The following is a 26060-nucleotide window of genomic DNA, read 5'->3' as shown; positions in this document are numbered from 1 at the left end:
GGTTCTTGACGGGGCAGGAATATGAATCGTTTAGGAGATGGAGCACTTCATTTAGATTTGGCTTCTGTGTGTTTCCAAGGAATGGACTCTTGTTCTCTGTGCCATGCTCATTCACTATTCTGAGTTATCATTGAGTAGTAATTCCCACAAATCTATGGGGTAGTTATATCCTCTCTAAGAGGAGATCATTTGGTCTTTCCCTCTGTCCCCCAAGTAATTTTTTTGTTGCAGTGGAGCTCAGAATACATGTCTGTTTTGGAAGTCTGGTGTCAGGCATGTGAACTGCATGGTTTGCCCATGGGAATCAATTAGAACCTCAACGCTGGAAATGTTGGCTTGGGAGAGGATGCTGACGCTGGTTCACTTATCCTGCCAGTGCATTTGGAGAATTGTTTTTATCATCTTCTGTTGTTTACTACTGGCATTCTGCCTAGCTATTTAGCCTGCTTTGAGCTAATTATTAGCCTGGTTGCTTAGCAACTGTCAGCCGTCTCCTGGAAACGAAGGGAACTAATGCCTGGGGCGGCAGAAGTGCAGCTGAGCTGGGCGTGAGAGATGGCAACTGGAGTTGCAGCCCATGCTGCGGAACTGAGCAGAGTCTGTGGGTGCATGATCAATTAGGCGCTGCTCAACAGTCGAATGCTGATTAGCATCTCTTGTATTTATCATGCTTTTGCGTAGTACATAGTGCTAAAACTAGTCAAGTCTATGAGCAAGTGAGGAGAGATAACTATAGTTGTGCAGTGTGCATGCTGTTCAGATGCTCTGCACAGCAGAATTTGCAATGATCTTAGAAAGAACATCTTGTTATACAATTATTTTTTAACTACTGATATCTTTCTATTTAAACCTGCAAGTTAGTGAGGTAAAGCAATTGTTGTGCATATATTTGCAGTTCTTGTGGTTTTTTTTAGAAATGTATTTATAGTTTTAATAGGGAAGTTTAATAATGTTGCTGAGCAGAAGAGGTTATTCTTTTCTTTTGAAGTCCTTAGTAGGAAAAATAAAAGTTTTCTATTGTAGGTCAATTCTCGAAGCCAAACAGTAACATTCGCATTTTGGCAAAGGATGGTGGAAAGTGTAAGTCAAGTGAAATATAGAAGTGTTCACGACTGGTATGAAATTTATCTAATTCCAGCAAAATAAAAGCGGAAGTGCGGCACCTTTTGTGCATTTGCTCCTGTGAGCATTTTTCATTCTTCCATGTTTTGAACAAATAAGTGATGGTGAACAATAATAATAATTGCCAAGTGAATTTTCTGAAATATTTAATGTTATTGTGTTTTTTTTTTGCCTCATCTTCTCAGAGCAACTCCCATTTTGACTACTAAATTGAGACTTTTTTTTGTAGAGTCAGAGTTGTACAACAGAGAAATGGGCCTTTAGGCTGACCCTTTTGCCTATGTACCCTAATCCCATTTGCTGTATTAGGACCATATCCTTCGATGCCTTGCCTACTTGTGTGTCTCTTAAACGTAGTCATAATCTTATATCTCTATCTGGTCACCACCTAGCCTCCTGCACTCCAAGGAAAACGAGCCCAGCCTATCCAATCTCTCCATAACTAAAGTCCTCCAATCAAGGCAACCTCCTTATGAATCTCCTCTGCGCTCTTTCTAGTGCAATCACATTCTTCCTCAAGACTGGTGAACAAAACTGCACATAATGTTCCCAAGTGTGGCCTAACCAGTGTTTTGCAAAGTTGCTTGGATGAATATATGCTAGTCTTTAATTATTGGGTGCCTGCCATCTATGGTTGACCATTTTCTAGCAGGTCAGTAATTGGATATAATGATGCTCTATTAATCATACAATGGATAACCAGTATTTTTTCACTTGGGAATAATTCATTGACCTTGAGTGACAATGAATGGATCAGATATAAAACTTCTGAACTACATTAGATATTATACTAATCCATACAAAGGTAACAAGTGGAATGAATGCACGGCTGTTCCTAGCTTTCCGTGGCATTCCTGCAACAGGTACGTGGCCAAAACAAGATAAGGTTTGTCTCAAAGATGATCTGCAATGTAAATAAATTTTGAAGGCTTTTGTGTATAAAACACTAATAATCAGAAATATTATCATCTATTTCTTATTATTCATCATGTTCAAAGCTATGTTCATTGTTATATAGTTGGATTTTTAATGGCTGATCATTGATTGTTGTAGATTCCAAAGACTTTCTCCATTCCCCCACATTATTCCTTGTTATCAATAATTTCCCAGATATATCCTATTCCTTTTTTTATTTCACTTTAATAAAGTTGCAATGCACATATCACTGCTTAATAATATGGCTGCATCTTGCAATGCAGTGTGATAGTGAAAATATTGTTTTCTCCAGTTTATTATTGTCTCAAGATTGTGGCTTTTGGGACTAGCTGTTTGGCTTTATCTTTATTTTGTAATCTTGTTAAAAATCTTGCCTATAAATACAAAATGGAATTTTCATTTCTATAAAGCCTTTTAGAATGTCTTTCCTCTTCTGCCGTAATTGCTTAACTTCCAAGAAATATTTTTTTAAATCTCAAGTGCATCCAACATCAAATACTGCTTCCTTGGCTACATGTGATATTTGTTGAGCAAGGGCACTGGGAGACCTCTAAATAATCTGTTGGAAAATTTTAATTCCATATGAGATACTAGATTGGCTTTTAGTTTGCTGTCATCTTCTCCTGGAGAAGGCCACAAATGTTAATGTTGAAATTATGTGTGAAGTTCTCGGGCCCCGCCATTCTGCTTCTCCTTACTGGAAGGCAGTCACAAGTTTATTTTGTATCATTTCCAAGCAGTTTTTATTCCTGTATGAAATTGTTAAGACACCAGCTAAACCGAAACTGATTGTGATCTAGAAAAGGAACCTTAACCCATGGGTGCAGCCAAAGTACCTTATTGCGACTCCCAAAATCAGATTGTATAGCACAGATTGAAAATCAAGTATGTATCCTCTTAGATCTCCATGGTTTAGCTGCTTTCTGCATAGGCTTGCTCAAGCACTGAGGACATTGCATGATTGCAGAGCTGAATTTGATCATGTTAGAAGAATTCTTGCTGATTTGCCAACAATAGAATAAATGCAGATAAAATGTCTTAAAAGAATAGTTTGGACATGAATAACGAATTGGCTTATCTAACTGTGTTTACTAAACTGTGAATGATGCCTTGCAGTTACTTCACAGTAATGAAACAAAATTCTGGAAATATTTGGGTCAGGCAGCATCTGTGCAGAGAAGAATAACATAAACACCTTTAAAGGTCCAAGACCTTTAATTGGAATGAGACAAAGTTAGAAAGCGAGCAATTTTCAGAGAATGTAGAGCATTGCAAAGAAAATATCTGTGTTGGGATAGACACTGAGGGATTGAATGCTACAATTTGTGGTGCTGTTGACTGAGAGGTGATGAAAGTTTGCTGATTGCAGATGATGTGTCTGAAGGAGAAGCAAATAAGAATGTAGAAATTGAGATAAAATGCAGTGCAGTTGCTGGAAATCTAGGTTATTCTAGAAATCTGGAAAATATTGGAAATGCACAACAAATCAGGCAGTACAAAACATGAGCAGTTGTTTATTGGCCTGATTGTAGTGGTGATGTAGGGTGTGGTATAAATGATGAAATTAGAAGTCCATGTAACAAATGATAGTGCAATTGTGGGGGACTTCAGTCTACATGATAAACTCCATGGTCCCATGCAGGAAGTTGATCAACAAAATTTAAAGCACATGGAATTGGAAGTAACATAACAGATTGGTTTGAGAGTTGGTTAATGGAAACCAATGGGTGTTATTTATACTCTGAGAAATTTTGCAGTTGGAGGGAAATGGGGAGGGGAGAGAATTGACAATAATAAAACGTAAAAGAACAATTTGTGCAAGTGTATACAAGTGTCATGGCTCGCATACCAAGGGTGGAGCTGAGTGCCTTGATCAATTGTAGCACATAGTAACTTCCTAGACTTGGCTAATTTGATTAGCGTCACCAACTTTAAAAATCAACATTTTCCTTGCTGGTTTAATGCAAGCATGGTGCATCAATGGTCCATATTTAAGGAATGTTTGGAGGACTAACTTTTTAGCTGATGGCTGATTCAATTAAATGGGGTTTACTGGTTGGCAAGATGTAATGAGCAGTATGTCACAGGGATATTTAGCATGTTCCTATAACTCATGATTTACTTAAATGATTTGGGTGAAGATCTGGTTGCTAAATTTGCAAATGTCACAGATAGGTAGGAAAGAAATTTGTGAGGAGGACATAAGGGGCTTCAAAAGGATATAGATAACTAAGTGGGCAAACATCTGGCAAATGAAGGATTGTGTGGGATGATGTGAATTTTTCCAGGAACTTTTTCTTTTAAAAAGCAGTGTATTTAAACAGTGAGAGGTTGCAGGTCTCAGATGCAGAGACTTCTGTGTGTCCTAGTGCATCATTTGAAAAAAGCTGGTATGTGGTTACTGCAAGTGACTGGGAAAATGAAAAGAACATTATTTTTGAAAATGAAGATTTGCTGGGCATGTCCCACAGCCTTGCTATCAGCAACATACTATACGGATAAAGAAGATTAATCTGATCCTTAACTGCCATATTCACTCATTTAGACTTGCCTATCAGAGGGATTCCCTTTTGTTCTACCTATCTTTTCTGTTACTGAAAATAATTTGTTTTCAGTCTTTCCCAATTCCGTCTGGGTGTCTGACCTGAAACGTTAACTGTTTCTTTTTCCACATATGCTGCCTGACCTATTGAGTGTTTACAGTATTTTCCATTTGTATTTCAGAATATTTTTTTATTTGCAGAGGAATTAAATACAGGGAAGTTGCACTTAAGTTGTATAGGACAATTTGGAATTACCAGCACACAGTGCAATATTGATATCTTTATTTAAAGAAAGATGTTAATGCATTGGAAGCTTTCAGAGAAGATTAATACTTGGAATGGGTGCATTGTCTTATGATGAAAGGTTGGACAGGCCAGGCTTGTATCCACAGGAGTTTGGAAGAGTAAAGGGGACTTGATGCCTCAGTTGTGAATCTGTGGAGCTCTCTACAGCCAGGTGACTGCTTAATGAGAATATTGAAGACAGATTTTTGGATACTAAAGGAATCGAGTGATTATCTAATCATCACCACGCTGTCTATATAGAGCCTTTAGAATGCCTCTCCTCAGATTGTCGCTTGGTATCATGGATGACTTGCTCTAATTCCACCTCCATGGGTTCTGAGGTGATTAATGATGATAATGTAGGAAATGCTGACTCTTTGACAGATGGAGCACAAGGTGCATAATGGAATGGGCAAGTGGATAGCTTGTGAGGTGGTGCACTCCACGCCATTTATACAGGGCTTCTGTGTACACTCTGCACGTGGTCATTTGGGATTCTCAGTGCCATTCTGAATGGTCCTTGTCTCTTTTTGAGCATTTGGATGAAGGATTCCCATGAGTCAGTGGGATTGTTGCATTTGCTATTGCTGGGAGGGTTTGAGAAAATCCTTGGAATTATTTTGTCTACCTGGTTATCTCTCTTCTGTGACCAGAATTGGGGATAGTGTGTTTGTTTTGTGATCTCAGTTACATAAACAACATGGCTTGCTCAGTAGAGCCAACAGAGTGCAACTAGGCTCAAGGGTGGAGGTGTTGGCCTGGGAGAGGATGGTCTGTTAACCTTCAAGTGAATGTGGGGATTTTTTTTTGCAGTGACAACATTAGTGATATCTTTCCAATGCCTAAAGTACCTGCTATAAGTAGTTCAAGCCTCAGAAGCATATTAGAGGGCAAAGAACACTGATTCCTGGTAGATGATTAGCTTGTACCATGTGTGTAGTCTTGATTTTTTTCCAATTCCTTTCCTCAGTCAGCCAAATGCTGTGTTGGTACACTGAAGGTGATGGTGAATTTCATCATCAATGTCAGCCTTTGCTGAAATGTGGCTCCTGCAGAATGGGAAGTGTGCTTCTGTTTTTCTTTCAGGGTTTTGCTGAGAATCTTCCTTGCAGGAGGATGGCGTCATACAGCAGGGACAGGTAGGTTAGAGGGACTTTGTCTTACAGATGTTGAACGTCCCATTCACTTGTAATCCTCGGTGAACGAGTCAGTCATGACTTGGAGCTCAGCCTCCAAATGTACGCAAATATAAGCATCATCGGCATAATGCAGTTCATCTGCTAACATTGATGTGACCTTGGTTTTAGAACAGTATCCGTAAATTAGCTTGTCAGAGGTCATGGCAAGAAGGTTTGGTGGGGGGGAATAAATTTCAGAGCAGTGGTGCAACCTTGCACAACACCTGCCTTCACTGAGATTCTCTGTGAACCTCTTGGTTAGGATTATGGCTTTTATACCATATTGAAGCAGGCATTAAAATGAGACTAATTTCTGTGGACTTCTTGCATTTTTCTGGAGTTGTCGTGTCCACTGTGCCTGTAGGTGGACAGAGTCCACACTGTGACTCGAGGTGGTTGAAGAGGACCTGAGTGATGACCAACTTTCCTTTTGGCAGACAGGAGACCCAATTGTTGTTATCGCAGTAAGATTTGTCTCCTCTCTTGAAGATGGTTGTGATTATGGTGTCTCGTGGACCCTGGCATATACTCCTCAGATGTGGCATATGGCAGCCACCCTACATTAAACAAACCGATTACAGGCAACTTCTGCTTCACAATATGAAGTTTGGGACCTGGAGCTTCAGGCTCCTTGGGGACAGACCCAAAAGTAATGGACCTGAACATGACTCTGCTGCCATTACTTGTGAGCTCAGACAAATATTTGTCACTCTGAGTGAAACATGACGGGCAGCAGCTAGTCATCTTAGAGAATAAAATGAGAGGCTAAACTAGCTTTTGAAGGGGCAAAGCAGAAGGAAGATGTCACCTTCATAGAGTAAGCTTCACCATCAAAAATAAGCAAATCTTTCACAGTGACTCCCCCTGTGGAACTGGTGAACACCTTGTTTCTTTGGCTCGCCATAACACAAAACCAACATGCTACAGTCATCAGCATATGTGTCTCAACCTTGAAGCTATAAATAAGATAGGGGATTTCTGCTCCACTTAGGAAAATGTCTGGCTCTCAAGATAAAGATGACAAACTGATCTTCCTGGATAACTTCAGCATCAAGATGCAATCCTCTGGCAGAGTATGACCAGCAAAATGATTTTGTCACAGCTAGCATGTTATTTCACCAGAAAGATGAGCACAAGACCTCGTGGTATTAGCTCTGGTCCAGGCACTGGCACCTATTAGATTATATCATTGTCTGAGTAAGGGACAATAAGGATCTTCGCATCACTTGTCTCATGAGAGGTACTGATGACTGCTGGATTGACATCTGCCCAATATGTCCTGTTATCTCCATCAACCTGTTTTCAAAATGGTGCCATAAGCAAATAGTGTTGAAGTTATGAAAGAAGAGAGCACCTCGCAGGCAATCTGCTAACTCCTAGCCAATAGGATCTGCAGAGTATCTTCAGCCTATGGCTACTTTGAAGGCGACCATAATTGACACCTATAAAGAGACCAGCAAGAAAAAAAAAACAGACTGGTTTGATTGAGAATGACCAGAGGATCCAGGAGCAAAATAACCGCAAACATAATGTCCTCTTTGGAAGCATCATTATGAATGGCTCTGAAGGCAACTGATAAAGGAGATCTAGAAGAAACCCTGGGATCTAGAGAACAGGTGGTGTGTGAAAAGAGTACAGGAGACCAGCAAAACTCTGACATCCACAAGTTCTTTAGTGCTGTCAAAGCCACCTATAATCCAAACATTAAGGCTCAGTCCCACTGAGCCAAAAATGGAGGTGAAATTCTGAAGGACAGAGAGCAGTTAACTCCCTTCCAGAAGGCCTCCATAAATAGGATTTTGTCTTGAAGTGAGCCTTTAATTCCATCACACAGCAGCCTGTTGGTCAAACTTTGTTCGCTGCCCATGATCAACAAGAAGTCAGCCTTTTGATGTATGGCTGTGAATTCAATACTAAATTGATTAAAGAATGCGTTGTTTTGAGGTACCATTCATTTTGTTCTGCTGAATCTGCTGTTCTTGACTATTACATTTATTCAGGCAATGAGCTTGTCAAGCAAGCAGATTTGAACAGATTGGCCTACTGGACATTCTAAAAATTTATTCATTGGAGTGTTCTAGATGGACTCATCAGTTTTGTAGTTGAATAATCCGAGTATAGAGTTTTCAGTGTCCTGTGCTAGTGTTTTGAGGTGTGCTACACAAATACAAGTTATTAGAATATTTAAATAGGGAGATTGAATGGGTACGTTTTTCTAAACTAGCAATATACTTCTGATTTGCATATGCATTGGACTAGCTGAAAGTATATTTGCATTAAGCCCCAGGCTTTGCAAGGTTCCAGTTGTACCTTGTGTTTTGCATTGTATACAAATGCTGTATGTAAGATTCAAAGAACTGAATGTTTTGAAGATTAATGTGCACTTGGTAATTTAATTTTGACATTGGAAAAACTGGTTATTTGCAGATCCAAGATGGACGAGTTTTTTTTAAACCTAGTAAAAAAAATTGATATTCAGTGATTCATGAGGACTGTTGATATGTAAGATATAATTGCTTTGAAAAGCGTTAAACAAAGATCATCTCTGATATGGATATTGATCCTTCTTTGCAGTCAAATAGATTAATGATAATTTGAAGCAATTAAACATGAACAGTAATGGGTTGGGAGCAACCAATTGATAAATGTGTGAGAAACCTATTTCACAACATACCAGATCTTCAGGTCGGCACAACATTGTGGGCCAAAGGGCCTGTATTATGCTGTACAGTTCTATGTTAACATTTTGAAAGATTGGTATTTCACCTGACCCTCCTGCGTCTGTAATATGGCCACAGAAAACAATTACAGTAATTATTTTACAGCTTTCATTGTTCTTATTCAGACTATCGTGGTGACTCTCTGGAAAAAGTAGGAGTCTTTCTGTTTGTAGTTTTCTATGTTTGAGTCTATCCGTGTACTCACTCCCATTTGCAGTTTTTGTATTAGTTTGCCATACATCAGAATCAGGCTTACTGATTTTAAGGCAGTTAAAAATTTGTGTTACTGGTTCCTGCAACTGTGACCATTTCAGCAAAGACTTTCTCAGACTGAGGCAACAGGCATGGGTCACTAGAAAAAAACGTCAGAGCAGAGAAGATTTTTTTTCATTCCCTTCTGTATTTATTTATGGTTGTGGAGCAAATCTTGCTGGAATGATCTCAAAGGCAGTTCATCGTATAAGGACTGAGGTTGACGTCTCTTGTTGCAAAAGGATATTAGGAACATGAGGTAATGAGTAATAGGAGGTAAGCGAATCTGAGGTAGAGATCAGCCACGTGCAGTAACTTTGAAACTACCTCGAGGTTGAATGACCAACCTCTGTCCTTTCTGTATAGGACTTCGAAGACCTCTCCCAAATATAACATATATTTACAAATCAATAATTATCAATTGAGAGTGCATTTGAATCAGATTGAAAAGGTTGACCATGTAATACAGTATCGAGGGATTTCTGCATTGTCAGAACTGCTGCCTTGAGAAAAGTGAAGCATAAAAATTGAGATCTGGTTACACACTTTCAGAACAGTTTAAAAAATCTCACAACCCTCTTTCAAGGACAAGCAGGGTCATTATCTCTGATTCCCTGGCCAATGTGCACTCATCAATTAATATCACTTTATTATCTGCTCATTATCACAAAGCTGTTTGTAAGAGCGTCTGGTGTGCAAAACAGCTGCTATATTTCATGCATTATGTTGGGGACTATGCTGAAAGTGCTATATTAACTGTAAAGTACATAGGAATATCTTGATGTAGAGAACAGCGTTTTGTCTTTTTTTGTGGTGCTTTGTTCACTATTGGCATTGAAGAAACTCAAATAATTTGGTGAGTATTAGTTGAACAATCACACTCATGCATTATCCTGGTAGATGCTTGGCATTGCATGGTAATTTGGTTCATGGTGATAAAAATGCTCATTAAATTTCATGCAAAGTAACATGCTCTGAGAACTGATCCAAAAATATTGAAACCGTCTTTAAAAATCCAGGATCAACTGGGGTTTCCACTTCCTTTCAAAGGGATTTGAACCAAAATACCAGGGTATTTTTACATTAGAGTTATGTTTTCTTTGTTGTTAATCCTTTCAACTATTTAACAGAGCTTGCAATCTGGAAAGAATTCACTTAGAAGGAACAAAATTTAATTCCTGTTTTCCTGTACCTTGAGTTCAGACCAGTAATGACTTAAAGTTGAACAAGTTCCAGTTACAAAACTGTCTTTATCATTTGAAGTGCAGGTTCTTGGGCCTTTGTGTTTGACCAAAAATGACCATGTTTTCTTAGTGCTGTAAAGCTCAAGTCTTCAACATTTTGTTTCCTTTTGTTTAAAGCCAGATTTGTTTTAACTTGGTGGAGTTGTTTTCAGAGATTTCCCAAGTACTGTTAGAGTATTTCCTTATTTAGTCAGCGACAAACATTGTATAAAACGAGTTCTCTCTGCCAGTTTTTGTACCTTCCTTCTGAACCTTTAAGGGTTCTGTCTTAAGTATTAACCCAGACCAGAACAAAATAATTGAAACCAGTGTGGTGGTATGGACAGAGTGATATGGCATTCATAAGAGACATTGATTATTGAACTTGTATTTGTTTAGACTTTCTGTAAACTTCAGAACATTCCAAACCACTTTACATCAATGAATTACTTTGTAATGCAGTTACTATTGTTATGATAGGAAACGTGGCAGCCAATCTGCACTGTGTTCTAAATGACCAGGCAAGTTTTTATTATTAACAGAGTTGGCTGAGGGCCAAACATTGGCTGGAAATGGTGCTTGTTCATAACTGCAGTGAGATCTTTTACATTCACCTGAGCGTGCAAACTCTGAATGTCTTACCATTTTTTAAAAAAATTGGCTGTTTTAGCAGAGCAGTGCAGTGCATTGCTGCTTCTGTGTAATAAGTTATCAGACTAGGTTGTGCTCAAGTCTCTAGAATGAAACCTGAAGCTATGTAATATGACTTGGACATGAACCCCCACACTGAACCAAATTACATGTTTCAAATGGTATGTAAAGGTAAGTTTATCCATAGTGATGGGAGTATTAAAGCACATTTTATATGGTTTGCTCATATGAAATGAATCACCAACAAATTGGATCTGGTTCGAGCTGTAGAAGCTCTCCAGTTTTCATCTCTTTCTAACTGTGCTGACTACTGCTGGGGTATATTTCCAAGCATTCAAGTTTTACTCAAGGCCAAGTGGTTCATTCAGTCAGCCTCAACTGTGAGTATTGAAAGCCGTTGAGCCGCAAAGTGATGTCTAAGATACCCATAATGGAAAATGATGACTACATGGATACTTCCCAGAGATATCATTGGTTAACAATTAGAGTTTTAAAAGGAACAGCAGGCTTTAATTTGTTTTGTCTTCCTAATCAGTTTCTACTTCTACCATATGATTTAGATAAGATATTAAGATTTATTTATTTGTCACATGTACATCAAAACACACAGTTAAATGAGTCTTTTTGTGTTACTGAGAATGTTCTGGGGGCAGCCCGCAAGTGTCACCACTCTTCTGGCGCCAACATAGCGTGCCCACAGCTCCTAACCTGTACGTCTTTGGAATGTGGGAGGAAACCCACGCAGACACGGAGAATGTACAAACTCCTTACAGACAGGATATTGGGCATTATGACGCACATCTGCAAACATCTGCATAGGGCAATTTAACCATTCCGCGCTTAATTCTGTAAAATACCCTGAATTCTACGGAAGTAGGATTACATAAAATTGGACTACAATATGAACCTACAATACGACATCAAACCTACATTCTTGCAGGTGTCACCAATACCAGTTAAATACCTAAAGGTAATCTTGAGATTTGTAACAGCTGTAGTTCATTGTTTCTCTAGTCCATCAAATTTTAGACAGTACACTACACATAATTTATAGTAAAGTAATATAATATTGATTTGACTGAGGGATACTCTGGAGCACCAAAAGCTTGTCATTGAAAATTCTTGACAACAAAATGGGCAAAGGTCGCTAATAATTGGAGTTTTCCCCCCCATATCAAGTCATTGACTAGTATTGAACGAAGAAAATTTGAAGAAAGCCAGATTTTATAAAATTACAAATGAAGCAAGAAAACACCTGGAATTACTCAGCAGGTGAGACAGCATCTGTGGAGAGAGAAATGGAGTTAACATTTCAGGATCTGAAACATTAGCTCTGTTTCTCTTTCCACACATGCTGCTTAATCTGAGTATTTCCAGCATTTTCTGTTTCATTTACACACTTCTAGCATTTGCTGTATTTTGCTTTTTGATTTCAGAACCTTGGTCATGTTACTTGGTGAAACTTGATATTCACCACCCTGTAGTAACAGTTACTGGGTTGAATGAAATTCATACGTACTCTCGATGCAATGCTATGTTAATAGATGTGTCTTGTAAATTTATTCTCTGCTTAATGTCACCTCATTAGATGTGGTGTTTATGAGACTCTAAAATTATTTTCCAATTTCTTTCAGGAGGGACCAAAGTGAAACACTGAATGGTCTGCTTGAAATAAACCAAAAGGTATGGTTATATTTTGATATTTATGTTAACAGCTAAATTTGCTATTGCAATTGAATCTCAATCAAGAATACCTTACTTTGGAGTTAAGCTTGTCACATTTTTATCCCACTTGACACAATGGAAAGCTTCACAAGCTATGCATTATGATTGAGGTGGTGCAGTCTACACGCATTCTGCTTGGGTGTGTGAAATTTTATTTTTCCTTCCCAGTTAACAGTATAATAAGGTTCCAGAACCCCTGCACCATTTTGATGCCTCATTCAATTGGACATGATTTGTGTGAACCCAGACATAATGAACATCCATTTCTGAGCCTCTTCAGCTCTCTCTCAACAAGTTTACTTTTTAGCATGGATCACTTGGTGTTGTTTGGGAGTAGCAATCTTAAGTAACATTCCTTTCACATTTTGCAGACGTGAGTCAAAATTGCCACGAGATACCACCACTCAGATCAAGGGTGAATTCATGCATTGTATTTAATTTTTTTGAACCATTGTAGTGTCACTGTATTCAATCAAATGGGATGTGCTCTATAGTAAATGCTAACGTCATTTGGGACAACCAGGCAACGTTTAATCGTACTATTGCTGGACTACTCTTCATACTTCGATCTCACAATTTAATGTAATCTTGATGTATTTCGGTATCAGTACAGGCAGTGTTGCTAAGAATCCTACAGAAATTAAGGAAATCAGATATATTTTGATTTACTGAATTGAAAGAAAATTCATTCATGGAAATATTGGGCGAGATGTTGAGGCTCCTTTCCTCTATTTTGTTTCATTTTCAAATTCCATGTATCGACATTTAAAAGAATTCCTTGTCCAAATTGAAAACAAATATTGAGATATTAAGGAAGACCAAAGCTTTTGAAGTCATTGCAAAAGAACATTTCATTAAACTAGTTTAAAATACATTTCTTGATCAGGAGTGTGTGGTTAACGGAGGGAAGAGCTATATTAGCAGCAGAAGTAAGGGTGTTTTAATGCATTAATTCCCAAACACTTGTTGGTACCACCAAGTGTGTTGTGCTGTATTTAACAATCCTTGCATCATCATAGAATAAATCTCTGAATCTAACAGAGCACTACTTTAAAATAAATATCTTGGTTCTGATCTTTCATGAAAGTAACCTGGCAGCTTGACATATGGAACACTCCTGTGCATATACACACTTCAAATTGTAACAATATCTTTAAAATCCACTTTCTGGGTGCTGTTACACTGACTTAATTATGATGCAAAATCAAAGCTGTCTTGTGTTTAATTCCTGATATATTCTGACAATATTATTTCAGACAATGTATTTATCTTCATCTCTGTAGATGTGAGTTCTGTAAAAGAAAAATAATTATGATCATTGGCTGAGAACTAAATCTGTTTTGGTAAAGTTCTCTTAAACAGTGTGCTGATCCTAGTCGAGATTTATCCAGGAATAATGGATGCATATCTGGAAAGGAAGAAGAAAATGGTGGCACCAAAGGGAAAGAAGGCATATGAATTTCACTTGGGTGCCTAGTTCTATTTTTCATGTGAATTTGTCATTTAAGTAGATAGAATTAATCTTGCAACTTAATGCAACTTAATGTGGCCTGCCTTCACTTTGTCCTATTAGCAAAGGAGCAAAAACATCAGACACTTCCAACTTCTATTTCAAATTGCGCACCAAATGGATTTGGTTACATATTCAATCACTTCACCAGTATCCCATAATTTCCAACCTAACACGATCATGAGAACACTCTCATCACAAGGTGGCCAGCTACTGAAAGCCTACAACAGAAACATCATGCTTTCACACTCAAGTCAAGGAAAGTTGGGTGAATCTATTTCTAACAATTTGGTGTTTTGCATTAGATACAAATTGCTCTGTTTTAGAGTATATAGAAAACAAGTCTAAAGCACTTGACATTGAGGAACTAAATCTTAAAATAGTGTTGGAAATATTCAGCAGGTCAGGCAGCATCTGTGGAAAAAGAAATAGAATGTTGAAAGGTCGTTAACTTGAAACATTAACTCTGTTTTTCTCTCCACAGATGCTGCAAGACCTGAGTATTTCCGGTCTTTTCGGCTTTTATTTGAGATTCATCTGCAGAATTTGCTTTTGGGACTAAACCATTCTTTGTCTCATTTTGTTCCCGAGCTCTCTTCACAGCTGTGTTTCTCATTTAACTGCCATTAGTTCTGACCTTGTACAGCTCTCTACAAAATAATTAGGATTTTTTTTAGTACTTCCTGCATCTTTAGTAGGTTAGTGCAGAATATCTCAATTTGTTTCATTTCTCCAATCTTGGTGGGGAGGGTGGAAAATGAGCTGATATTGGAAAAATACAAAAATTGATTTTCAGCATTTTGAATGCACCTAGATCATTGCAAACTTGCTGGAAGGAACAAGGACCATTTACTGAAGATTGGAAAGTCAAACATGTGATCACTACTTGTAAGTGCTTATCTTCTGGACTTCCTGTCCAGATTTTTGGCAGTATTCATCAAAAAAGAGCAAACATGATCAAAGAAAGTACTCCAGTCTATGTTTTACTTTAGAGCTTGCATTAAATGAAAATCCAAATGCAGCAAATAAAACTGGTTGAATTATTCTGTTCCTCTGGTAACATTCAATCCTTTGATTTGGCCTTAACCCATAATACAAGCACAAGTGACTGGTGCAGAATCTGAGTCTTGCAGGTCATGGAAGACTTTTTTCCGTTTTTCATTTGTTGTTTTCTTCTCAATTCATTTCAACTACTATCATACTTCATTTCTCACACTTTCTTTTTCAGCAAACTTGATTGGGTATTGATACTACAAAGGCAATATCTTAACACTTCATATGATGTCCTTAATTATTTGTCATTTTGATACTATTAAGTTATTCTGTATTTCATTCAGGTTGGAAGGTAAGTTGCTTGCGTGCTTCCAATTGTCTTGCTCCTTTCCTTTGTTTAGACTTCTATGCATCAACTGCTTGAATGAGATGTAGTTAGAAACCAAACAACACTTGTCTACACTGATGGAATTTTGATACTCTCCAGTGTGACAATTCCTGATGATGTTTGCCTTCAGGTCCAGAAGAGTTGGGTTGTGTTTTTTTTCTGTTGGTCACCATGTTTCAGTTCAGGCACTCAAACAAGTCAACCCATCTGGGGGGAAAAATAATCAACAATCAAGTGCCAAGACGGATTGGCCCTGATACGTGCTCAGCATTTAGTAAGTCATGGTTGATCTTTTGTCTTGATCCCATCTTCCTGTAGAATTGACATGTCCCACGATTTTTTTCACATCTAAAAATCTATCTCTACCTTGAATAAGTAACTGAGCAATGATTCACTAGTCTATGGGTGAATTTTTTTTTCCATATGTCCTGAGTGACCATCCCTTTTCTTTTGAGGTTATGACCACTGGTCCTAAACACCCAGGGTTTAGGGGTGCATTAACTCAACATCCACCTTGTAAAGCTCTAAGAATTTAGTACGTTTCAATGAGATAACCTTTCATTCTTCTAAACTCAAGTGTATGAAACCTACCACCATAGGAAGCAATCTGGTGAGACTTTGCTGTGCTTCCTCTATTGCAAGTACATCTTTCCATATGTAAGGAGACACCAAGATACTTGTACATGATGGCACCGCAGTTAGTCTGGTTGATCCTGACCTTGAGCATCCTGGGTGGAGTTTGCACCTTCCAATGACTGAGTTTCTTTTAGATGGTCCAGTTTCCTCCTTCATCTCAAAGACATTAGCGGGTTAATTCGCTACTGTAAATTATCCATTAGAATAGGTAGCTATCAAAAGAATCAATGCGGAGTTGATGAGAATTTGAGAGTATGTTGCAGGGCCACAGGAAAATAAGAGGGAGAATGGGACTGCTGGAATTGCTTTGGATGCCAATGCAGATCTGATGGGCTGAATGGCCTCCTGTGCTGTAATAAGTAAATGAATCCTTTTGAACACCAACACCTCTTGGTCTCACCAATTAAACTATACTCGGCCTTTCTATTTTTCTATCAAAGTTGCCAATGTCATGTATTTCCATATTATATTCTATTGGCCATGCCTTTGCCCATTCATAGAGTAGGTAATCCCACTCCTCCATTCCAGGCTCACACCCCATCCAAACCTCTCCTATCCATGTATCTGTCTAAATGTCTCCCAAACACTGCAACTGTACTTGCCTCCACCACCTCCCCTTCAGCCCATTCCATATACCCACTACCTACTGTGTGGGGAAAAACCTGCCCCTCAGGCCCTTGCCAAATTTTTCCCCTCTTAAACCCATGTCCTCCACTACTAGACTGTCCCACCCACCCCAGGGGTGAATATCATCCACCCCATCTATGCCTCTCTATAACATCACCTCTCAACCTCTCGTGCTCCAGGGAAAACTGCTGTAGCATATCCAGTCTCTCCTTAAACCTTAAGCCATCCAGTCCCAGCAACATCCTAGTGAATCTTTTCTGAATCATTCTTATAGCTAGGTAACCAGAACGGCACGCAATACTCTGTGCAGTTTCACCCATGTCTTGTACAGCTGTTCTGAATCCTCCTCATAGCCCACACCATCATTTAGTTTCATGTCAGTGGCAAACTTGGATATATTTCACTTGATCCCCTCATCCAAATTATAGCTGTAATTTGGAATCAGTTGGGATTGACACAGTGATTGTGTGGCATCCCACTCGCCATGGCTTTCCAGCCCAAAAATGACATGTTTATTCTTGTGTTTTGTCTGTTAACCAATCTTCAATCTACATCAGTATATTATCCCTGATACTATGTATTGTAATTATATTTAATAATATCATATGGCACCTTATCAAAGGCCTATTGAAAGCCCAAATACACTATATCACTTGTTCCTCCTTTTCTACTCTGCAAACTATAGTCTCAAAACAGATGTGCCAAGTGTGATTTCCCTTTCATAAATCTATGTTGACTACCCAATTTAATTCCTCTGCCTCAGTATATTAGGGACCCACATTGACTTCAGCAAATCTTTTCTACCTTAGATGCCTTTAGAAGCTTGTCCAGTCAGTTCTGTTTCTTGCTAGCCCACCCTTGTATTCTCTTCCTTTCCTCGTCTATGCTTCTTTCCTCCTTTGCAGAATTCTGAAATACCATCTTCAACATCCCTTGAAAAGTAGCTCTCACTGGTCTCTATTTATTTCCCTTAAAGGTGATATTTTATATATACCTTGTAAACTATGTTAATCCTTTTAAGTGTTAGCTATTGCTGTCATTTCTCTTTAATCCATTTTCTCAAACTCCCATAGCTAACTTCTGTCTCATTACATCATAATTTTCTTTATTCACATTTAAGACCCTAGTTTCAAATGGAAATAAAATGACTTTCAGAGGAATCTTTTCTAAAAGTTCATTGTGCTTTTAGCTCAGATCACAGATTCAGATTTAGTATCCCAGGTATCAGTACTCTTGAGTCACCTGACTTCAAATAACCATTTATGTCTGGTTACCCAATTATCTAGGAGAATGAAGGCAACTTATTTAACATTTTTATATCACTACTACTGCCTCAAACAAAAATTGTTAGGTAAAGAAAGTTTAACTATAAAACTAAATGAAACAAATGCAATTTTTAAATGGAATCACCCCCCCCCCCCCCCAAAGTCATAGTCCGCATTCCATTGGTGAGATGGGGCATGATTCTCTTTTCATTTTAAAAGTTGAATGCATTAGTGGGGTGAAAGTGTGTATTGGGATGGTTGAAATGATCTCTGTTGTTCCCTATGTTTCATGAGTATGATTTGAAGATTCCTTTCCATGCTGATTGGATTTTGCATGTAGCAGTCAGTTGCCTCACCAAAAAAAATTGTTGTCCCAGTAGACATGGCTCATTGTATGAGGGGAAGAAAAGTGCATGGTCACAGCCTACTTATTGAAGCCTCAATGTACTGATATTGCTTGGAGTTTTAAGCAATAGGGAAAATGGTATTGATGTAATACAGCTAACTTTTAATGACTTCTGTCTTTACTCAGAGCAATGTATTTTGGCCAGCTGATCGAATGCTAACCAGAATTGATGGGAATTGTAGAAAATAATTCCCTTTTATCATGCTCCCTCCCAGGACAAACTTTCGCTTTGATCAGCCTAATCACATTGATTTCAGGTTTCATTATTTAATGCACTTAGTCAAATTGCTATTGTAGCCCTTTTCACCCCTTTCCCATCATTTCTTCCCAAGTCTTTGATGTGCTGCTGTGTCAGCTGCACTACTGTGGTAGTTGGGGAAGCATTATAAAGGATTAAAGTGCAGACAAGGATTATTGAGGAGAGTTTCTTTTACTGTTTTACCTTCTCCTGTAAAGCCAGTGAACCTGGATGGATTATAGTTGCATGGGATCTGGCACCCTCCTAATACCTAACTGAAATGTCATTATCTTGCAACCAGCTGCAGACATTCATTTGGGTACATTGTAGGGAGAACACCACGTGTCTGGCTGCAACAAGATATGGTTTGACAAGCACGCAAAAGTGATGTTTCTGGTAGAAGCTCGTATCTAGCTTTAAGATAATATTTCAGTGCAATCTCATTTGAGATTCAATGACATGATTGGAATCTTGCTGACCCTTATGTTTGAGTATCACTAGCAGTTGTAGTAGTCCACTAAATTGATTTGGGTGGGGGTGATGCAAGAACTTGAGTTGTTTGTATTTTGTTTGTAAATACGGTTTATTTTACCCTGATGATCTGAATACTATTGCAATTATTGGATACTCAAGTGAATGCTTCAGTGCAGAGTTCTGCTATAAATAATTTTAAAAGATCAACAAAGCTATAACAGTGCATCTCCTTTCAATTTCCCTTTCTATAAGACCTCAACTTTTGCACTGAAGGTGACCCTTAGTTGTCAGGGCTCCTTGTGGTTTGTGTAGAAGCTAGATTTCTGCTTGTTACAAGCAAGTCAATAAATGCCAGTTTTATTAAATAAACTGTTACGAGTTGCATGTCTTGGTTAAAAAGAGGCAGGGAGATGAATTTTCTCAGCAAGGTTTTTCCAGAATAAATTAGTTGTAATTAAAAAAAGCTGTTAAACTAAAGCAATATGTATTAAAGGTTGGATAGCCTTCACTTTGACTTTTCTTGATTTATTAGATAATTCAATACTAATTGGTTGAATGTCCAGCAAATTAAGTTGAATATGTAGTTTAGCGACCTGTTGAATGCATTTTTTTACTCATTCTGTAGTTACTGTTTTTGAACATTTTGAACAACTTAATGCCCTCTGTTTCGTATCATATCTTTCAACATGGAATGCCCAAAGACAATTAAAAAAAAAATATAGAAAAGGAGCGTATCGTTCCAAACCCAGTCCGATAAGTACAGGAAGTCCCCGGATTACGAACGAGTTCCATTTTTGAGTCTGTTCCTAAGGTGAATTTGTATGTAAGTCGGAATAGTTACGTACAGTTCACATCTAGCGTCAATTAGTCCTAAATCACTACAAGCTTCAGTTATTTATTGCTCTATGTTAAGATCCAAATGCAATTTTGATTCCAGTTTCATTATAATTCCACACATAATGTGAAGCAATCTAAAATACAGCATAACTTGTTATTGCCGGGATATGTGAAGACTGTCATCAGTCTTATGTGCATTTGGTGTCATTCATTTACAGTACTGTGGAGGTACAGTTACACATTGAGTGAATTTTGTGTATTTTCTGACTGATGGAAAAAATCAACTTAAGGATATCTGTAGAAACTGACCTCGGTCATTACCTGGGGATGACCTGTCGGGGGAGAGCGGGTGCTGGATAGATAGAGAGGGAGATAGAGAGAGAGAGATGGTGGGTGGGGGCAGCGGGAGAGGGGGCTGGTGACCATTCATGGCGTCCCTCATCATTCGGAACTCCTCAAACATTCCTGCCTCGAAATAGCGGTACAGACTGTAACACATGAAATCCACGATCCAGCCGTTCGCCACCTCCATCACCTGGAAAAAGTCAACACTGACGGGCAAACCGTTCTGCGCCCAATTCGCGCCGCCTTCCCACTGTTCGTAAGTACGGGCGTTCGTAAGTCAGGTGTTCATAACCCGGGGACTTCCTGTATATCGATGTTTTAACATGGGTATCTGGGTACCCTCTAATAGAATTTGAACAACAATAATGCATCTTTTGGGTCAACTGTTTAAACAATTGTCTTGAGGGAGTAGGCAATAAAACAAAATCATTTTTTTTCAATGATTGGATTTTAAAAGATATCCTGTGTGATATTAGTTTGAAGTAGAGGTTTTAACAAGTGGTTTTAACGATGGTGAGACTTTGGGAAGTAAGGAGCTTGCTCTTTTCACCTCCGCCACGAGGAAATAATCATACAACAGGCATTTGGCAGTGTTGGAGAAAGTGAAGCCCCTTTATGTATAGATTTAAACATTCCTTGAGCCCACGATCCAAAACAATTGATTTTCACCAAGGTCCAAAGTGAGTTATTACTTGTAATGTCTCTTCCTATGCCAATTCTAGCACCAAAATGTATTCAGTTTCAGTAAATACTGATTACCTTTTGAAAGTAACAGGATTACCAACTTGCTTTGAGCTTTATCAGGGAATAATGGATGAGCTAAAAATGTTCTTTACTGCTTGCAATCGAGGCTTTGTAACAGAAGCCATCATTGTCATCTTGCACATTCTTTCATGGATAACTTGCTTGCCCTCCAATCTGTGATTTTTTTTTGTGTGAGATGGCTGATGAGACTTGTGTTGGATCTGCAGACTCTGCTACAGGTGGGGCAGGAGATGTGGTGGATGGATGGTAGAGGAGGTGATGTGCTTTTTCACTGTTTTCACTGGTTGTATTTGTGCTTTTGAAAAAGAGACTCTCGCTTCCCTCCTGCTGCTGCTGCTCTATTTTGAATGGTATGGGCTAGGGATTTCCACGAGCCATTGAGGATGCTATTTTTTTTTCCCAAGGAAGCTCTGCAAACAACCTTAAAGCATTTTCTCTTGATTCTGATGATTTCTTTTTGCTGAATTAGAGCTCCAAGTAGCATGCCTGTTTTGGGAGCCTGATGTTGACCCTACAAATTGTATGGCCCTCTCATCAATAATACCAAGTGTAACTGAGAACCTCCATCCTGGGGATGTTGCTTTGGGAAAGCACTCTGACATTAGTTCACCTATCCTGTCAGTGGACTTGGAAGAACTTGCAGGTATCTCTCTAAGTGCTTTGAGATGCCTGCTATAGATAGTCCATGTTTCTAAAGTGTAGGAATAACTTGGTGCCAGGTTGAGGTCAACTGTCAACACTTTTCCTTGGGCACCTGAAGGAATTGCAGACCACTGGAGGCAGTGGTGAATTTCATCATTGATGCCTGCCTTTGCTTGAGAAGTGAGCTCCAGGATATGGAAAGTGATCCACATTTTTGCATATGTTGTCATGAACTTTTACTGTTGGTGAGGTGTGACATTTATACAGCATCAGAAGGTAGAAGACCATTGATTTGCAGTTGTGAGTTACAACATTGCAGTAAGAAAGCTTGAAGTGGGTTAAGGTGATGACAGCTTTGCTTGACCTTGCGTTGCATTAGGATTGTGTTTGTGGTGATTAGAATTGCTGCTTCATTGCCATCATGTAGCAGATGTGTTGTCCAAATTTGAGAAGGATTCTTAGTCCTCATTTGACAGTCAAGGGCTTTTGAAAGGTAAGACTATGTATTGTTGAAACTGCTGCTTGCATTTCTCTTGGGAGTTGTTGCATGGTGAAGGTCATATTCCTTGTGCCTCTTGATGACAGAATCCATGTTGTGGTTCAGAGAGCAGCTCTTTAGCCACTGGGCGAAAACAATTGAGGAAGGCCTTTCCAATAACTTCCCTGTGGCAGGCTGTGGTTGGCCTGTACCAGAAGTACATGCAAATTCTTTCTTCTAGGCCTTTTCTACTACCATTGGGTGGTGCCTTTGTCTGTAAGTATTTGCTCTGTGAAGAATGTAATCAACATTTGGCGGTGTTCCTTGTTTTGTTTAAATTACAATGAAGTCATTCTAATTTGCAGCTGTGCACTTAATCACCTTATGAACTCTTCTTGTACTGAAGTTGAATCCTAACTAATTTTTGAAGACTCCTTTTACTGGTCATAGTTTTTTTTTAAAAAAGCTCATCTCATCTTGATTGACTGACAAAAAACTTTGTAAATCTATGTAATTAAAATACTCTGTGTTAAATGTTCCAGTGTGCTAGGAAATGTACCAGTAAGCAGATCAGCAACACTGCAATTGCCTACAATTCTAAAACTACATTGTGAAGATTCATCTGGAATGCATGAAAATTACAGCTTTAGTGTTACGACTATTTGGGAAAGGGAAATTTTAGTTATTCAACTTTGTATTTCTTTATTGTGGATCTAATTCGGTTGAAATACACTCATCAAATAAAAATTAGAACTAAACTGATTTTAATCCTGGTTCTGCAGTGAATAATGCCATCAGATATCAATTTTTACACCATAGCACTGATTTGAGGAGACGTATATCCACAAAGTGTACAGTGCTGAAAAATGCAAAAGTTGGCATCCTTATGATGGGTAACTGTACTCGGGACAAACGTCAAGAATTGGCTCCAAGTTAGTGAAGCTGCAGAGCAAAAACGTATGGAGTTATGTGTTGGATTTATTTCTTCTTGCATTTGTAGGTTGGATGTTGCTGCAATGCAGAAGTAATGCAAGGATTTGGATTCACAAGGAGAGCAATATGAAAGAACTGCATGGTTATGCATCCAACTACAAATCCTTTTACTTCAAAGGGTTTATTCTAGTTTCACGTGATCAGATGTTTCCATCTACTTTACAGCCAAATTGTTTTCTCATAAGCAATGTCCTTCAGGTCCAAGGTCAATTCCTCTGTCTGTAATTTTAAAATAGCACTCAATAGCTTATACACAAAAGATTTTGAATGTAGTTGTATTGCAAACAGGAAGCAGTGATTTATGCGAAGCAGATTATGTGAAACCCTTGGATGATTCCCTCCAAATCTGTTCAGTCTTTCATGAATGTTTAGTTTCTAGTTTGAAACTGCAGAGCAGGCTTTGTCAGTTTGTATGATAAGAGAAATATATTTATTGGTTAGTATGCTGTTAACCTGGAACAATCGCCCTAAAAACTTAGACCTGTTATACTGAAGACTAATTGCTGCCATCAACATTTGTAAGAATCATTTTGTGAGTTGAAGAATTCACTCTTGGTGGTGGAAACTGAATTTTATCGTGATACCAAGGCTCAGCTGTAACTTTCACTGAGAAGACCGGGGCTGACGTAGCAGTGAGAAATTTGGGCAGCACAGTGCTGCCCAGGCTACTTTGACGATACTTCCCAAACCAGGGAACATGCCCACCTCCTAGATTGACCACCATTTTGACATGGAAATTTATTGCCTGTCCTCCTCCATTTCTGGGTCTCCTTCCCCAATTGCATGGTAGGAGTACCTTCTCCTAAAGGACTATGGCAATTCAGGAAGACTGTTCACCACCACCTCTATTGTAATTAGGGACATGCAATAAATGATGACCTTGTCAGCGATGCCCACAACCTCAAAGTAGTTTTAAACAATTTTTATTCAAATTGATTTGGAAGAAGACTGTATGAAACCAAGCAGTAAAATAATGATAAAATTACTTGTCTAATAAAGCAGTTGAAATTAAGTAATTTGTGTCTGAAAGTCTACCATTGTTCTTCAATTTCAGTTTTCCTACAGTTAGCATGAGCAGCAATTATGTTTTTGTTCACGATTTGAGAAATATGGAAAGGATTAAGGACTTGGGTCAGCTCAGTTGCACTGCAGTATATCTTGCTTTTTTGCTCTGTTTCTGTGAGTAATTAATTCTCACGTACTTAGGTGGGCACTTGTCCCCCACCTCCCTCCTCGCTTCTCATCTAGTCACCAGTTCCCAAGCCCAGCTACACACCTGGCTTACATCCTGACCTTTGGCTCCAGCCCCACACCTGGCTCCTGATTCCCACTTGTTCACCTTTACGTTAAACCAGAACACTGATGAATCACTAAAAGTCTGTCCTTGTATACATCTGGCTCAGGTCCATTGACTACTCTGATATATGGATATGACTGAGAGAGATGCTGGAGTGGAATAAACCAACGCCTCTTGCTGTATCTACAACCTCCACGGAGCTTTGCCACCAACAAATTTCCCAAGGGAGTGGGGCGAAACTTCAGAACTAATGGAAAACTGTTCAACTTACGGTGGCTACACTCTAGGATCTTGTGGTTGAGCTGCAGCATATGTTTCTGTACACTCTCTCAGACTGAGCTCCAAGATGTCAACTTGTTCATTGAAGCATAAGAAAGGATGGCCATACACTCAACATCTGTAAGGCTAAGGTCTCTTACCAGCCAGTTCTGCTATATACTAGACTGCCCTCTGACAGTAAAGGTTCAACAACACCCTGGGGGGAGGGGTGTAAGGGGAAGTAAACCACTTCCTATATCTCAGGAGCCAACTCTTGGTAAATGCAGATGTCCGTGATGAAATTTACCACCGTCTTTAATGCACCAGCACAGCTTTTGGTCAAGTGGGGAAGGGGGTACTGGAAGATCAAGACCTTGGACCCACAAGCACAAAACTCATGGTTTATCGAGCAGCAGTGATCCCTGCCGCCTTATGTTTCTGGGATCTGAACTACCTACAACTGACACTTGAAAAATACAGCCTGTGCTGGTACTGCAAAATCTCCAAATTGTGGAAGTGAACCACTGTGGACATCTTCCCCACAAGCCAATATCGCCAGCAAAAAGGCCCTTGTTAGTCTCAGTCAGTTACATTGGGTAAACCACATCTTTCATTTGCTTGACACTGGATTCCAGAAACAGATGCTATATTCCATGCTCTCTCATGGAAGGAGCTTACCTAGTGGTCAGTGAAAAAGGTTCAAGGATGTGCTCAAAGCTTTCTTGAAGTATATGAATTCCTAGGAACCTCTGGTCCTGAACGCTCATACTGGAGAAGGTATGCTCGGGATGATAATGAAAACTTCTAGGCCATGCATTGGAGTGTACACAAGGCGTATAACCAGCAGAAAATACGCACACCTCACAAATTGCCCACCTGCCTACCTTATCAGCTATCACCTACTCCATTCATGGAAGAATCCATGATTCCCACATTGGCATAATCGGCCACCTCAGAACCCACAACCAGAGAAGAAGCAAGGCATCTTCAAACCTGAAGGACTGTAGAAGAATTCATTCTGGACAGTAATTTAGCGTGTTCAAAGTAGTGTAATGATGTGATTTTTATCAGCTTGGATTTTGCTGGTTTCTGGTACATAAGCACTGCTGATTGAGCTTCGTTTCTCACAGTCTTAAATTCAATGTGAATAGATTCATTAGTAACAACTTGCAATTGTATGTTGATGCTTCAGAAGACTCATATTTGGAAAATAAAAATTTTTTAACTTCTGGATTCAAAAGTTCTTTAAAACTAATATTCTTTCCACCCTCAT

General features: G+C 38.9%; 1 protein-coding gene across 13 annotated transcripts in view; it reads left to right on the top strand.

Moving 5' to 3' along the window:
* LOC127585450 (activating transcription factor 7-interacting protein 1-like) overlaps positions 1 to 26060 on the top strand; it is a 148056-nt gene that overhangs the window by 23903 nt on the left and 98093 nt on the right. For 7 of the 13 annotated variants that reach the window (XM_052042884.1, XM_052042897.1, XM_052042895.1 and 4 more), the window contains exon 3: positions 12542 to 12593. The gene's annotated coding sequence lies outside the window, so the exon portion shown is untranslated. Of the gene's footprint in view, positions 1 to 6000; positions 6026 to 12541; positions 12594 to 14959; positions 15034 to 26060 lie in introns of those variants that run through there. The other 6 variants (XM_052042886.1, XM_052042885.1, XM_052042887.1 and 3 more) reach the window with 3 other exon arrangements.

The sequence above is a fragment of the Pristis pectinata genome, chromosome 33 (genome assembly GCF_009764475.1).
Source record: "Pristis pectinata isolate sPriPec2 chromosome 33, sPriPec2.1.pri, whole genome shotgun sequence".
In the NCBI taxonomy this organism is placed as follows: Eukaryota; Metazoa; Chordata; class Chondrichthyes; order Rhinopristiformes; family Pristidae; genus Pristis; species Pristis pectinata.
This window is presented reverse-complemented; position numbering and strand designations above follow the sequence as displayed.